Source organism: Manis pentadactyla, chromosome 9, assembly GCF_030020395.1.
Source record: "Manis pentadactyla isolate mManPen7 chromosome 9, mManPen7.hap1, whole genome shotgun sequence".
Lineage (NCBI taxonomy): Eukaryota > Metazoa > Chordata > Mammalia > Pholidota > Manidae > Manis > Manis pentadactyla.
Window position 1 is genome coordinate 91,813,040 of NC_080027.1, and position 12,989 is coordinate 91,826,028.

The 12,989-nt window shown below is 49.1% G+C and overlaps 1 protein-coding gene across 3 annotated transcripts in view; it reads right to left on the reverse strand.

Moving 5' to 3' along the window:
• EPHX1 (epoxide hydrolase 1) overlaps positions 1 to 12,989 on the reverse strand; it is a 31,539-nt gene that overhangs the window by 16,544 nt on the left and 2,006 nt on the right. Inside the window, exon 1 of one of the 3 annotated variants that reach the window (XM_036901972.2) lies at positions 10,414 to 10,564. The exons of 1 other annotated variant lie outside the window; for it this stretch is intronic. The gene's annotated coding sequence lies outside the window, so the exon portion shown is untranslated. Of the gene's footprint in view, positions 1 to 3,116; positions 3,139 to 10,413; positions 10,565 to 12,989 lie in introns of those variants that run through there. One more of the 3 variants, XM_036902052.2, reaches the window with a different exon arrangement.

The window sequence follows — 12,989 nt, forward strand, 5'->3', positions numbered from 1 at the left end:
TGCAGCCACTCCCATGACGCTGGGAGGCTGCGGGGTCAGGCCCGCCACTGGAAGACTCAAGTGAGACACTGACCTTTAAGGGGGCAGAGTAGGTGGAGGGTCCCACCTCCACTGTCATGGAGGAACTCAAAATACAACCGGAACCTTTCATATAGTCACTCCGGAAACTATTTGGCAGAATCGATTAAACTGGACAAACACAAACACTATGACTCAGCAATTCACTCCTGGGTATAGATGCAATCTAAACGTGTCCACATGCTTGCCAAGGGTTACAGACCAGAATGTTCATACCACCTTCTGTAGAGGCTGAGAACTAGGACGGGCCCGTGCGCCCTTCCAGCGCCTGGGTGGCGCGCTCACACAGCAGATGCCTCAAGCTGACAGTGGATCTTCTGTAACTACACACGACAACAGGGGTGGTCCCACTGCAGTGCTGGCCGGAGTGCAGGCTCCGTTTACAAAAAAGACAAAGATGAGCAAAACTCATCTGTAATGACACATCAAAATGGTGCTTCCTTTGAGAAGGGGTGGGGGGTGCTCTGCAGTGATTATGAGGTGAAGGGTGGGGATGGGTCTATAGGTAGCCCAGACAAGGATACCTGAAGAGAGGGGTGGAGCAGGTGCCCTGTCAGGATTCCAGGAGCGCTGGGAGCATGTAGGGATGCACCCCCCACCACACCATCAGAAGTGGGGGGCAGCCATGGCCACAGGCCTCTCCAGCCTGCATGCTGCCCGTCAGCTGTGGCAACCCACTGAGTTCTGATTCTTTACCCAGCAAGACCTACCCGATTGAGGAGACAGCCCCTGTAGCCTGATTCTGCAACGGGGGTGTGCTGGAGGGCAGACCTCACCACTGGGTCCTCAGAGGCGAGGCAACTCATTATCTCCTAGTCTCATCACACATTAGGTGAAATGCAAAGATCTGAGTTTGGGGAAGAACAGTGGCCCACCTTACATTTGAGGAGCCAGCCTGGCTTTCCCAGAGAACCCATGGGACCCCCAGACGGCAACTCTGACTGCCTCTGACTTTAAGAACTAGAATATTTGGAGTTTACAATATGGGGGCCTCTACTTTTCAGGTAGTTCAAATCCAGTTCCCCCATTTACCAGCTGAGGGGCTCTGGGCAAGTCACCACACCACTCTTTGAGCACCTGTGGCCTCGCCTATAAAATGGGATCATAATGCTGACCTCATGGGTTGTTCATGAAGACTGCCTGGCTCAAAGCAGGAGCTCTGCCGATGTGTGCTCCTTCCCCTTCCCCTAAATCCCTTATCTGGGTAGGCTCTCAGGCGGCTGAGACCCCAGAGAGCCCGTCCCACCAGCTCATGAAGCCTTGGGGCCCTGCCGCAGCCCAAGGGCATGAACAGGCAGCAAGCAAGAAGGCACGTGGCGTGGGCCTCTGTGGTCTGGGAACAGCTGCCATCTTCCCCAGATGTTCTTATTGAGGACGTGACTTGGGAGGATGGAGGAAGCACAAGGCGAAGGGCCTCTTTGGCCACCAGTGTTTTGCCAACACCTGTCTGGAGAGACCCCTGCTCTGCTTTTCTATTGGTCCCGAAAAGCTACATTCTCAGCATTAGGGAGAGGAATTCTGTTTGTTAAGCCTTTGCACTTCCAAGGAAAGCTATATTGATCTCTTCCATGTGGTTAGCTCCTGCTGGTGTAGGAAATACTCTACCCACATCAAAATATCAACATTTAAGAGACACTAGGAGAAGTTCAAAGTAATACAAGTGCGAGTGCCCAAGTTGTTGTGCTGGCACTGAAATTAGAGCTGAAGAGATCTACTTCTCAAGTCCCAGAAATGTGTTTTCTAGTTAAGTTGTTCTGGTCTGTTTTGTTGTAACGCACTTTTCCAGAATGCTGATTAAATACTTTGCTGGAAGAATTGGAGTGGAACCTTTCTGAATAAAAGTATTTTAAGGAGCCACGGTATCTTTCCTGAAAAAATGCCTAGATTAGCTTGCCTAGTAAGGAAAATGTAGTTTTTGTTGTGATCCAGCCTGATTTTTTTTAAACACAGTAACTGGAGGGCAGTGGTCATGCAGTTGTAAAGCTGAGCTTCCAGGGAATCCTGATGAACAACAATTGGCTGCACTGGTAAGAAATGAGCTTCTGTGTAGCTTAAGTCCCCAAATTCTATTTTGAAGTCAAGTTCTTCTGGACATATACTTATGAAACTCGGGAAAAAATAGGGAATGACTTTAAGTTGAAGTTAGTTTAACAATATGGTGACCTTATCTTTAAAAGACTAATGTAAATTGTCTGAAAGGACAAATATGCAAGTGAACTGATTTATTAGTTTATTTTCTTTAATCTTTCTGGTCTGACTGACAAAGTCAATTTCAAATATGGGAGGTCAAACAAAGTAGGTGCTTAGTTCCCTGGCACTGTTAAAAGCAACATTAGTCTTATCATTTAACTGAACATAGTTCTGGTATGCTTGGGACAAAAATACAAGTTTTCAAACATGCAATTAATTTTAAGATTGACACTAAAAGCTCAAGTGAAATCTTTTCTTGTAACTTGAATGTGGTCTGTAAAATATCAAGAACTCATTTGTTTCCTTTAAAGTAAATGAGAGGTTTGGCTTGAACCTTGGAAAAGGAAGTATAAATTTGTTTTTGCACCAGAGGGTCGTTCAGCAGACACTACATGTGGCTATAAGCTGGCTTCTTTGCAGGCACAGCCCTGTTCCTGCAGGAGCTCTCATGCTCTTGTAGGAACAGACAGGTGAAGAGAGAACACCCTTGTAGTGATGGATGCAATGATATATGTATGCAGATGGGAGAGCAGTGTGTAAAGGTGGGAGGTGTTAAGTCTGCCATAAAGGTTTCAGAGGAGGGGTCACTAGGCAGGGTTTTAAAGTATGATTAGGAGTTTACCAGGCGGAGATGGTGGGATGGGGACACATCTAGGGAGAAAAGAGCATGAGCAAAGGCATGGAAGTAAGAAAGTGCATGGTGCAGGCAAAGAACCATGGGAATCCACAGCCACTTTCAGGGCAAGAGTTGATTATTATGAACTTGAACTTCTGAGCACAATCATTTCATTAATTTCTGTGCTAGCTGAAAGGAGTTGCTACCTTATCTCTTATAAATTGTTACTTACTTCATCATGGTGAAGCTGACCCAGGAGTTTTCACTTAGAAATTGTGTTTGCAGTTCAGATGACCCTTCTGTAAGTTACATGCCCTGCAGAGTGAGGTTGGGAAATATGCATGCGGATGTGAACATTTCCTTGCTTGAGAAAAAAGTGGCCTGGACAGGAGACTACTCAAAACTCTAACACTCCATCCCAGCTGCTTTAGTGAGCTGGCCACTCGAGCAGATGTGCTGTCAGATTGAGACCGTGTGGCAGGCTGCCAGCTGTGCTCTCCACAGCCTTCTTAGCAATGGAATTTTTATTCTGGTTGGAGAAACCCAGCTAAATGCTGCATTCTGGGCCCTTACTGCAGCCCAGAGTGATAGAGAGGGCAGGTGCAGATGAAGAGCTGTAGTGTAGTTGAGGCACAGCCACCTGTGGCCCAGACAGTGCCTTTGTCTGAATTAGGAAAAGACACCCATTCCTCAAAACACTGTCAGAAAATTAACCTAATATACTGCTTTTGTTACAAGACACCTCACTGTCATCTGCTAGAAAGTACTTGTAAATAAATACACAAACCTATGATGTTGGTGATGTGAACAGCATTGTCTTAAATTTGTCCAGTGTACAACGTGCACAGCAGTTTGTGGGTCCTGCATGTGTATGCAAGACTTTATAAAGAGCCCTGACTCGGCTGGGAAGCATGTACCTTTTGCCCTTCCCCTTCCTCCTCCATGCTTCCTGGGACATAGACATGATGACTGGACCCTGGTAGCCATTTTGGACTATGAAGTGATATTGAGGATGAAAATCAGTGCTAGAATGACAATGAAGACAGACAGAAGGAGCCTGGATTCCTGCTGACCATGGAGCCACCAGCTCAGTCCTAGACTGCTTACGCCCAAAGTTCCTTTGTATGACAGGGAAATAAATGTTTATATTAAGCTTAGTTATTTTGAATTTTCTATTATATAAAGTCTAACATAATCATAACTCATTGAGAAAGTCAGGGGGAAAAGAAAATAGTCCCCCAGGGACAAACTCTCAACAACAAATGCTCAGTCTTCTGGAACATCCAGGCTACATTAATGTTCCACCTCGGAAACACTTATCTGATAACTAAACGTTTTCCTCCTGCTCCAGTCACATAGTAGGTATGTTCTTAAGGAGGAATGCACAGTGTAGTAGGAGCCCCTCCAAGAGGTGTTGTCAAGGATGGACCCATTCCTCTTAAGCACAGAAAAGGGGGTTCTCCCAATTTAGCTCTGGGTATTCAGACAGCTTCTTTAGATAAAAAACTGGATGAAAAGTGATTTTTAGTATCTGTCAAAATGTAAAATGCAGGGCCTTCAACTCTGCAACTTTAGTTCTAGGAATTTATCTCCCTTAAATACTGATTCTACATTTATGTGAAATGTCACATATACAAGGAAAAGGAAAAGGAAGTATACAAAAATAACCACTGCTTTTTTTTTTTTTTGGTAAAAGCAGAAGATTGGAAACAACCTGAATTTTCATCAGTTGGGGACAGGTGAAAGAAACTGACACATGCAAAGAATGAATATTATGCAGAAGGTAAAAAAGAGATAAATCTACCAGCTGATAGGAACAGGTCTCCATGATATGTAGATAAGTGAAAAAAGTAGGGTGCAGGAAAGTGTGGATAATTAACGGGTGCCCTTTGTGCAGACCAAAGGATGCACACATCCATGCTGGGAACCCAGACATGGGGACCATGGCCACTTACAAGAGGGAGGGAACTCTCACTAAACAGGATTTTGTACCTTGAAAAAAATCTTTTTTTTCTACACAAATGTACTATCAACTCAAAAACAGATCCCTTTTTAAAAATATGAAAATCTCTAAGGGTGACACAGCCTTCCCAGAGATCCCACTTCAGCAGTGAGTCAGATGCCCTCACAAACAGCAGAGCTGCACAAAACACGCTCAAGCAGCTGTGGCTGGGACATCTGCTGTGTGAATTTCTAGTGGCCAAGAAGCCCCTGGGACAAAGGGTCATCCGCACCCAGGGCCATCTGAGGAGCAGGGTCCTGGTGAAAATGTGCAACTGGGCAAACAAAGCAGGCTGGGCTGTCAGAGGACAGTGGTTGCCAGAGAACCTGTGTCCAGATGGAGCTGGGCCATCATTTCTGTAAATGTGGCTCCCACTGCCACCCTGCCCGGATGACAGCCACATGTGTGTCTCTAACCTAGGCCTCCTCTGTGCTCCAGACCCATGCACGCACCTGCCAACTCAGCTGTTCCTAAATGTCCCAGAGCCTCTGGTCACCTGAAACGCAGGGTGGTCTTGCCCCCTAACTCTGTCTTCTTCTGGGTTCCCTCTCCACTGTAACTGGCACTACCCACTTTTCAAATGCCAAGCCACAAACCCAAGTCATGTCCTTGAAACCCTCTTTCATTCCACCCACATCCAGTTAAGGGGAAATAATGGCACTGCACACCCCTCTGATGCCAGGCCAGAGGGCAGGCTGGGGCCCTGTGTGCCTCCTGAGGCCAGGCCCTCCCTGTCCTGCCCAGGCCTGCTGCTCTTCCCTAGAGGAAGACAAAGAGAACACCCAGCAGAGAGGGCACATAGCAGGCTTCCCCTCCAGTGCAGGGCCAGCCTGCCAGGCACTCCTGCTGCCAACCTCCTACCATGGCACCCGAACCCTCAGGCTCCCAACAGCGGGAACACCACAACTGCAAGCCCAGCCCTGCCCAGGCTGCCTTCCCACCCTCCCAGCCAGCCTTCCTCCCTGAACCTTGGGCCCTGACTCCAGAAGGGCGAGGCCCAGTGCAGGAGGAAGCAGAGCAAGCCAGGACACAGGCCTGGTCTACTTCCTGCTAGACCTGGAGCCAAACCCTGGGAAAGCAGCCTAGGATTGGCACCCAAGACAAAGGAAAAAATGTGGTTTGTAGACAAAAACAAAGCAGTGTTAAAGCAAAGTACAAACTGTGCATATTTTTGGCGGGTGGCGTTCTTGTGGGGACCTGTCCTGGCGCCTGAGGAAGGGACATCACCGCTTTCCTGGAGGGACGTCCCCACCCCCTGACTCTCTATGAGCCTGGAGAGATAGATGGAAAGAACATACTTTGTGGTGCGGGTCTGACGAAAAGTGCAGGAGCTGCTGGGTCACAGCTCTGCCACCTGCTCGCCAGGGAACGCATGTCTCCAGGCCTCACCATGTTGGAAGGATTCTATGAGTTAGCTTGGGGGAAGTGGCCAGCACCTGATTGCTTTCACAGGCATTTACTGTCTTTAGAGCTGAAGAACACTAAAGGTGGAGGAGAGGGACCCTGTGAGAGGCTGGGGTACCTTTCTGATGAGGTGCAATCAGAACCAAGATGAGAAGTTTGTGATGGTCTCTGTCAGAGAGAACAGCAGAGGGTTCCATGGGGACATGACATCCGGAGGCCAGTCTGGCTGCAAGGCAGGTGTGGGGACAGAAGGCCTGGGATATGGAGAGGACTCTCAGCTCGCCCTATCGGCACCTGCCTGGAGGGTCTGGATGGGTGAAGGGAGGATGGTGACGGGGGATGACGGCTACACAACCTTCCCCACAGGCCTAAGTGACATAGCATGGAGGAGCTTCCCACCATAGGATTCATGAGCACAGGCTCAGGCAGGCCCCTCTGAAGTCCTGTTCCATCTGCTGATCTGCCAGTTAAAATAAGAGCTGTCAAGTTTTCCTTGATTCTAAATTACCGGAGTGGAACACAGTCCACTGTCTATGAGGAAAAGTCATTGCCTTCCGTGGGATTCCAATACTTGGTATTCTCTACTTGAGTAGAGGAGTCCAATTTCAGGGGACAATAGGAGTGGGCCCTATGACTCACTATTTGATTTCCTTTCCACCACTGACCCCACTCTGCCCTGCCCTGCCCTCCCCAAGTCTGCCTTTCCTCAGCAGCATGCTCCTGGGTCTGGAAGCTTCAGCTGTGGTAAGCGGACAGCACTGTTAGCTGGGCCTTGGCTGAAGAACTTAAGCCGGCTTCCCTGTCTGGCCCGTGGTGAAAGGGCCATGGGCTTCACGGCCCTAAGAACTAGAGTTCGAGTGTGGGGGAATGTTTTAGGTTGTTGATTTTGGTGGGGTTAGTCTCCGTGCAGGATTGTCTAGATTGCAAAAAGGAATAAAAAGTCTCAAAAAGGCTAAAATATTTCTGGAATTTCAATTCAAGGTCCTGCGAGCAATTCTGAAATTAAGATATTCTACCTTGATGGGTGTCCCTATGATTTGGAGAACAGCCCTGTCCCTGTGGGAAGTGAGTGCCTGGTGCCTTTCCCCCTTGGGCAGCTGGGTCTGCTCGCTCCTGCCTCCTCACAAGGTAAGGGTAGGCAAGGCACAAAAGCTGGAAAGCTGGAAAGTACATGCATTTGCCCCAAAGAATTGATTAGAGCTGGATTCCCTGAGCCACCTATCACACAGGCTAATCACGAGGTTCAGCATGGAACCAAAATGTTTCTCTTACTTCCAAAAGGCTGGAAGAGGAGCATGCTGGAGTCACCAAGCAGTGTGGCAAGGCCGCACACTGCACAGGGGAGCCAGTAGCAGGCTGAGCTGTGGGGCACCTGAGCTTGTGAGCCCCAGGAAAGGGTGGTGGCCCGAGGGGTCCTGCGTGGCTCTCTGACTTCACTGGGGCTTGTGGACCTCCTGCTCCAGGTGTTGGGCCTCCCCCAGACTCTGAAGCCAGCTGCGGGCCCATGGCGGGCACGGTCCTATTAAGGCATCCTGTGTCTGAATGCCACAGCCTCTCATGAGGAGCCCAGGGAAGGCCTGGACCTGACACAGATATGGGCAGACCCTTTAAACACATCATCCCCTGTACTACAGTAACCCTGGGGAAGTGAGGGGAGCATTTTCTGTTTTAAAGAGATTCAAAAATGAACCTCAGAGAGACTAAGTACTTGGCTCGAGTTAACCCAGCTAAGTGCCAAGAAGAATCCGAATCCAGTCAGACCATTTATCAATGCTCCCAACGCTAAAGGCAGCAAAAGCTTTTGTTCCTGACCTGGGACAAGGCCTGTGGTCCCCTATGTGAGTCAGCTAGAGAATTTGACCTCAGAGAGAAGAGCATTTTTTCCCTTGCACAAGCACTTTCATTAATCCTTGGAGAGCCTAATGGCTTTGCTGCAGCTATGCTGGGCACTAAATCGGCCCCTGATGAGATCAGCACCCACCCACCAGGCAACCCAAAGGAAGAGACAGGCCGTGGGGGTCCACTGGGCATGGGGGCTCCCTCCAGGTGTGAGCCCAGAGGACCTAGCTGTAGGCTAGACTTCTGAGGGTGAAAACAAACACTCTGGTGAGAGGGGATGAACTATAGCCTCTCAGGAAAGCAAATAATCCTTGGTGGTAGAAAAGGCCACTTCAGTTTGAACCTGAGCTGTTTGCATAATTATGTTTAGTTATGTAACCAAGGCTAGGATTGCATAGTTCTCTCCTAGAAGAGGAGACCTCTTCCTGGAGCACCCTCCACTCCTCCCTTCTCAGGGAAGAGGGGCTGGAACCCTGGTGAAGCTTTGGTTCTCTTTTGGGGGAACTGTAGGGGCACCCTCCCTGCTTAGGCTTCCCCTTTGACCCACAAAGTCCCCTGGATCCTCTACTCTGGATCCCCCAGGCCTAGGCCAAGACTGCCCACAGGCGGCCCAAATGACCCCAGAGGCCAGATGGGCTAGGCAGTGACCCTTCTGCCTCAATGCTGGGCTCCTGCCCTGTGGGGGCTGCCCTGAGCCCTGGACGGAGGCCTCCACTCTCCTGGAAGCTGCCCTCAGTGACCTGGCATGGGCTGTGGGCCCCATCAAAACCACCTGCTCCCACTACATATTTCTTTTCCTGCAGATTGCTTTGGATTTCATAATCACAGTCATCACCTAGTAGAGCTGCACAGATACCTGCAGATTGGATAGTCCAACATCTGAATTTTATGTATGAGGTCCAGGGAGGGGGCATGTTAGTGGCAGAGCAAGGACACGAGCTAGGACAGTGTAACTCTTTCCTATGCCAACTCTCTCCACATCACCTCTCAAAGCAACAAATCACCAATGATGAGATCCAGGTCCCTATCAGGACTGGGTTTTGAGCATGAATCCTACAGGCCCCATAAGTCACCACATGTCTGCTCCATTTGTGCTCACCCTGGCCCTGAGTGGGTATGCTCCGAGCTATTTCTTTAGCAGTGGCAACGAGCTCAGAATTATCCTCCATTATTCTGTAAGCCCAGCTGTGTTCCAGGTCTCTGAGTGCCTTGGCTCAAGAATGGAGAGGAACCTGGGAAGCCCTGGCCTTCACATGTCTGAGCCAGGCCAGGATGTTAGGAGGAAGAGTCAAGGGACCAGCTGGGTGGTCAGGGAGCCAGGGGCATGTTGGGCTCAGGTCGGTGGGAGGGGCATGGGCCCCTGTGAGCTCCAGCTGGTGTGGGTTTAGACAGCCATATGAACCAGGGTGCCAAAGAAGGAGTAGGGGAGACATTCAATTTCCCCCATGGGTTGGAGGGCCCTTCTCCTAAAGGTCTCTCTGCCCAAGGTCACTCAGTCTTTGCCCACAGCCTCACCACCCCGTGAGTCCACCAGCCAGTGTGTAATGCAGCTGGGATCACACAGGGAGCTTGTGGGTTGGAGCAGATAGTGTTACGGTTCACCCAGCTGCCTTGCCCAGCAGCTTCCTTTCCTGGAACTGGGGGTGAGTGGAGGCAGCACAGGGTTCAATGCCCTCTCTGTCCCTCTACAGTGATTTACTTTTTTCCATGGCGCACGTCATCTCTAACATACTTCATACTGCAGAAACTTGTTTTGTTTATTGTCCATCTTTTCCCCAACAAAACTCCCAACCCCATGAGGGCATGTCCCCTCTGAGCCCACAAGCCTGGGGGAGAGGACAGTCCCTAAGCACTGCCCACACTTCCTCAGGGACACCCAGAGGAGTCATCACACAGCGTGCAAGTCTGGGAAAGAAAAACTTTGCTCAACACTCCCAGAGCTTTTTTCTAAGTCCGACCCAGTGGGGCTAGTGACAGGCCTCCACAACAGCCCCAAGCCCCAACTCCCTAAAGGGAACGACCATCACACCAGAAAACAATGTTATATTCTGGAGCAGGCTGGCTTCCTTAAAGTATTTACGTTCAATTGTGCTCAATTCCGAGGCGGCTGCAGAGGGGCACCGAGGCAGGAACACTGTCCAGCGTCCTCGGCAATCTCCTGAAACCGCCCACCAGTACAAGCCACGGCTGCAATGGAAGCCGAGGTGCCCAGGGTATGGCAGCCTTCTCCCCACCTCCGCCCCCGCCAGTTCCCGCGCGCCCCGGCGCTTACGACTGTCCGTACCCGGCTGCCGCTCGGCTCGACTCCCGCTGCGGGCCTCGTTACCCCTGGGTGCTGGCTCCACGCGCAGACCCCGCCCAGCCCCGCCCACGCGGCCCGAGGGCAGAAACAAAGCTGAACGCAACTTAATAGCAGAGCTCGGCTGAGTCGGGAATGGGACCTGAAGCTGAAGCTCCTCCCCTGCTTCTCGGCCTCCATTTCTGGCTCTCGCACAGGACCGAGACCCCAGCAAAGGCGTCCTCCTCGGAGTCCAGGGAGCGCTGGGGTCGCTCCAGCCGAGCCTCCGCAGCTCTCCCCGCGGCCGCCGCGCTTTCTCCAGGGGGGCTCCGGGGATGCGTAGGCGCCCGGCGCTGCACTCTCGTGACCCCGCCCCGCCCACTGCCATCACTCTCCCGCCTCCTCACACCCCCAACCCCTCTCCAGTGTGCTGAGGTGCAGCTCTTCCCACAACCGGATTCCAGCCTCTCAAGCCAGACACAGTCAGGCCATACATCAAAATAAGGCTCACCCCCTCGGCTCGGACCTGGCTGCTCACCCTAGCCCAAGAACTCTCCATTTCAACGGAGACCTCTTCAGGCCAGCAAACCCACTCCGCTCACTCCCCCATCCGAGTCTGTGCTCTCGCTGGACAGGAGACACCCCCTCCTCCCGCCCGCCGGTCCTAGTTCTACACCCTCCCAAAAAAGCCGCCCCTCACCGCACAGCCTCTGGCATTTCTGTACTCCCTCAAAACTTGCATTTCCCCCAAATCTCAAACAGAAGCTCTGTCTCTAGCCATTTCACCAAGGGGTTCAAATTTGTTATCCTTCATACAGTAGTGGTGAACATATATGGTAGTGTTGCACCACCACCAATCCGCGAATACACTAAAAATTACAGAGGTGTGCGCCTTAAAAGGGCAAACTTTATGTAAATTGTATTTGTGAAGCTGTTACTTTTATAGATAACTGCAGTGAGATTGTAACCTCCTCACTTGCGGTTGGATCGACCAAGCAACTCAGCAGGACAAAATGTAGATAGTATTAACTGCTTTTAGTCCAAAGCCAATTAAAGTTTTGTGGAGCAAAATAATGGGTTTAATGTGATCTCTAGAATAAAGAATATATTTTTAAAAAATCGGAACATAGGTTGTTCTACAAACTTCTGGAGAGCTTCCAGGTACATCAGATGGAATGAAAACCATGGTGGAGGGCAATTTTAGATAAAAATTATAGACCAATTCCTAATTGACCAGAAACTGCCAAATTCTTATTTTTATACCAAAAATGTACAATGTGCAGCTAATTATGGGGAAATAGCAGACAAACCCCAAATTAAATAACATTACACACAACAGCAGGCCTGTAGTCCTCAAACATGTCTAATATCACAAAAATGATGTCCTGAAAGACAGAGAAACTTCCTGATTAAAGGGGATGAAAGGGTCATGAGAATGAATCACAATGGACCCTGGACCAGAAAGTGTCTATAAAGAAATAATAGGATTACATTAATGTTAAATATCTTATTTTCGAGAACTGATTTTTTCCTAAGTGAGTATCCTTAATCTTAGAAAACACACACTTTGGTATATACATGGGAGGAAGAATTATAAGGCAATGCAGCAAAATGTTAATGAGTACTGGGTAGAGTACAGTTCTTTGTACTATTTTACAACTAAGTTTGAAATTATTTTGAAATAAAAAGTTCAAAGAGCTATGGTTCAAACATACATTTATCTCAGCTCACTGAAAACATCATGAAAATAACTAGAGAGAAAAAAATGCTACCCATTCCACAAGAACAGTGACTGGGAAAAAGAACAGTAGAAATGTCGGCAATTTATTTTTTCTAGATGGAAGGTTGGGTGATTAAGCAGAACAGATAAAGCTAAGACCCTTTTACAATCAGAAGCAAGCTGGGTGAGTACACTATAGCCCATAGGCCACTTCACCCATAACCTGTTTTTTTGTAAAGTTTTCTTGGAACAAAGTCACTTATTTACATATTGTCTATGGCTGCTGAAAGCCTAAAATATTATTTGGCCCTTTACAGAGTTTGTCAACCCCTGCTTCAGAGGCCAGCAGTCTTAGGAGCTAGAGGTTATCAGGAATCTCTGAAGGAAGGGATATGGGTGGATGTACGAAGTATAATCTTCCCTACACCCTAAATGTGCCTTTATGTTCATGATGGGTATGCCAAGAATGCAAGGCAGACTCAATAATGGGGTGTTATTGCTTGCTGAGTATAGAGTGATGGCTGCACAATATGAATGTATTTGATACCACTTATATACACACTTAAAAATGGTTGAGATGGTAAATTTTATGTTACATGTATTTTATCACATTAAAAAAAATGTAACAAAGGTAAAAAAAAACCCAGGAGGATTCAGGTCTGTATTAGAAGTTACAGTCCCTGTCCCCTGCTCTCACTTCCCACCAGTGACTAGCTCTCCCTCATTCTAGCAGACCAGGAGTTTATTTTCTGTACACTTAACAGAGGCCTCCAACTCGTGGGCACCAGGCACAAGGAGGACAGGGATGAGGTGCCTGGCTGAAGGCAGTAAAACCAAGCGAAGTCTTCACTGAGTCGCTCTG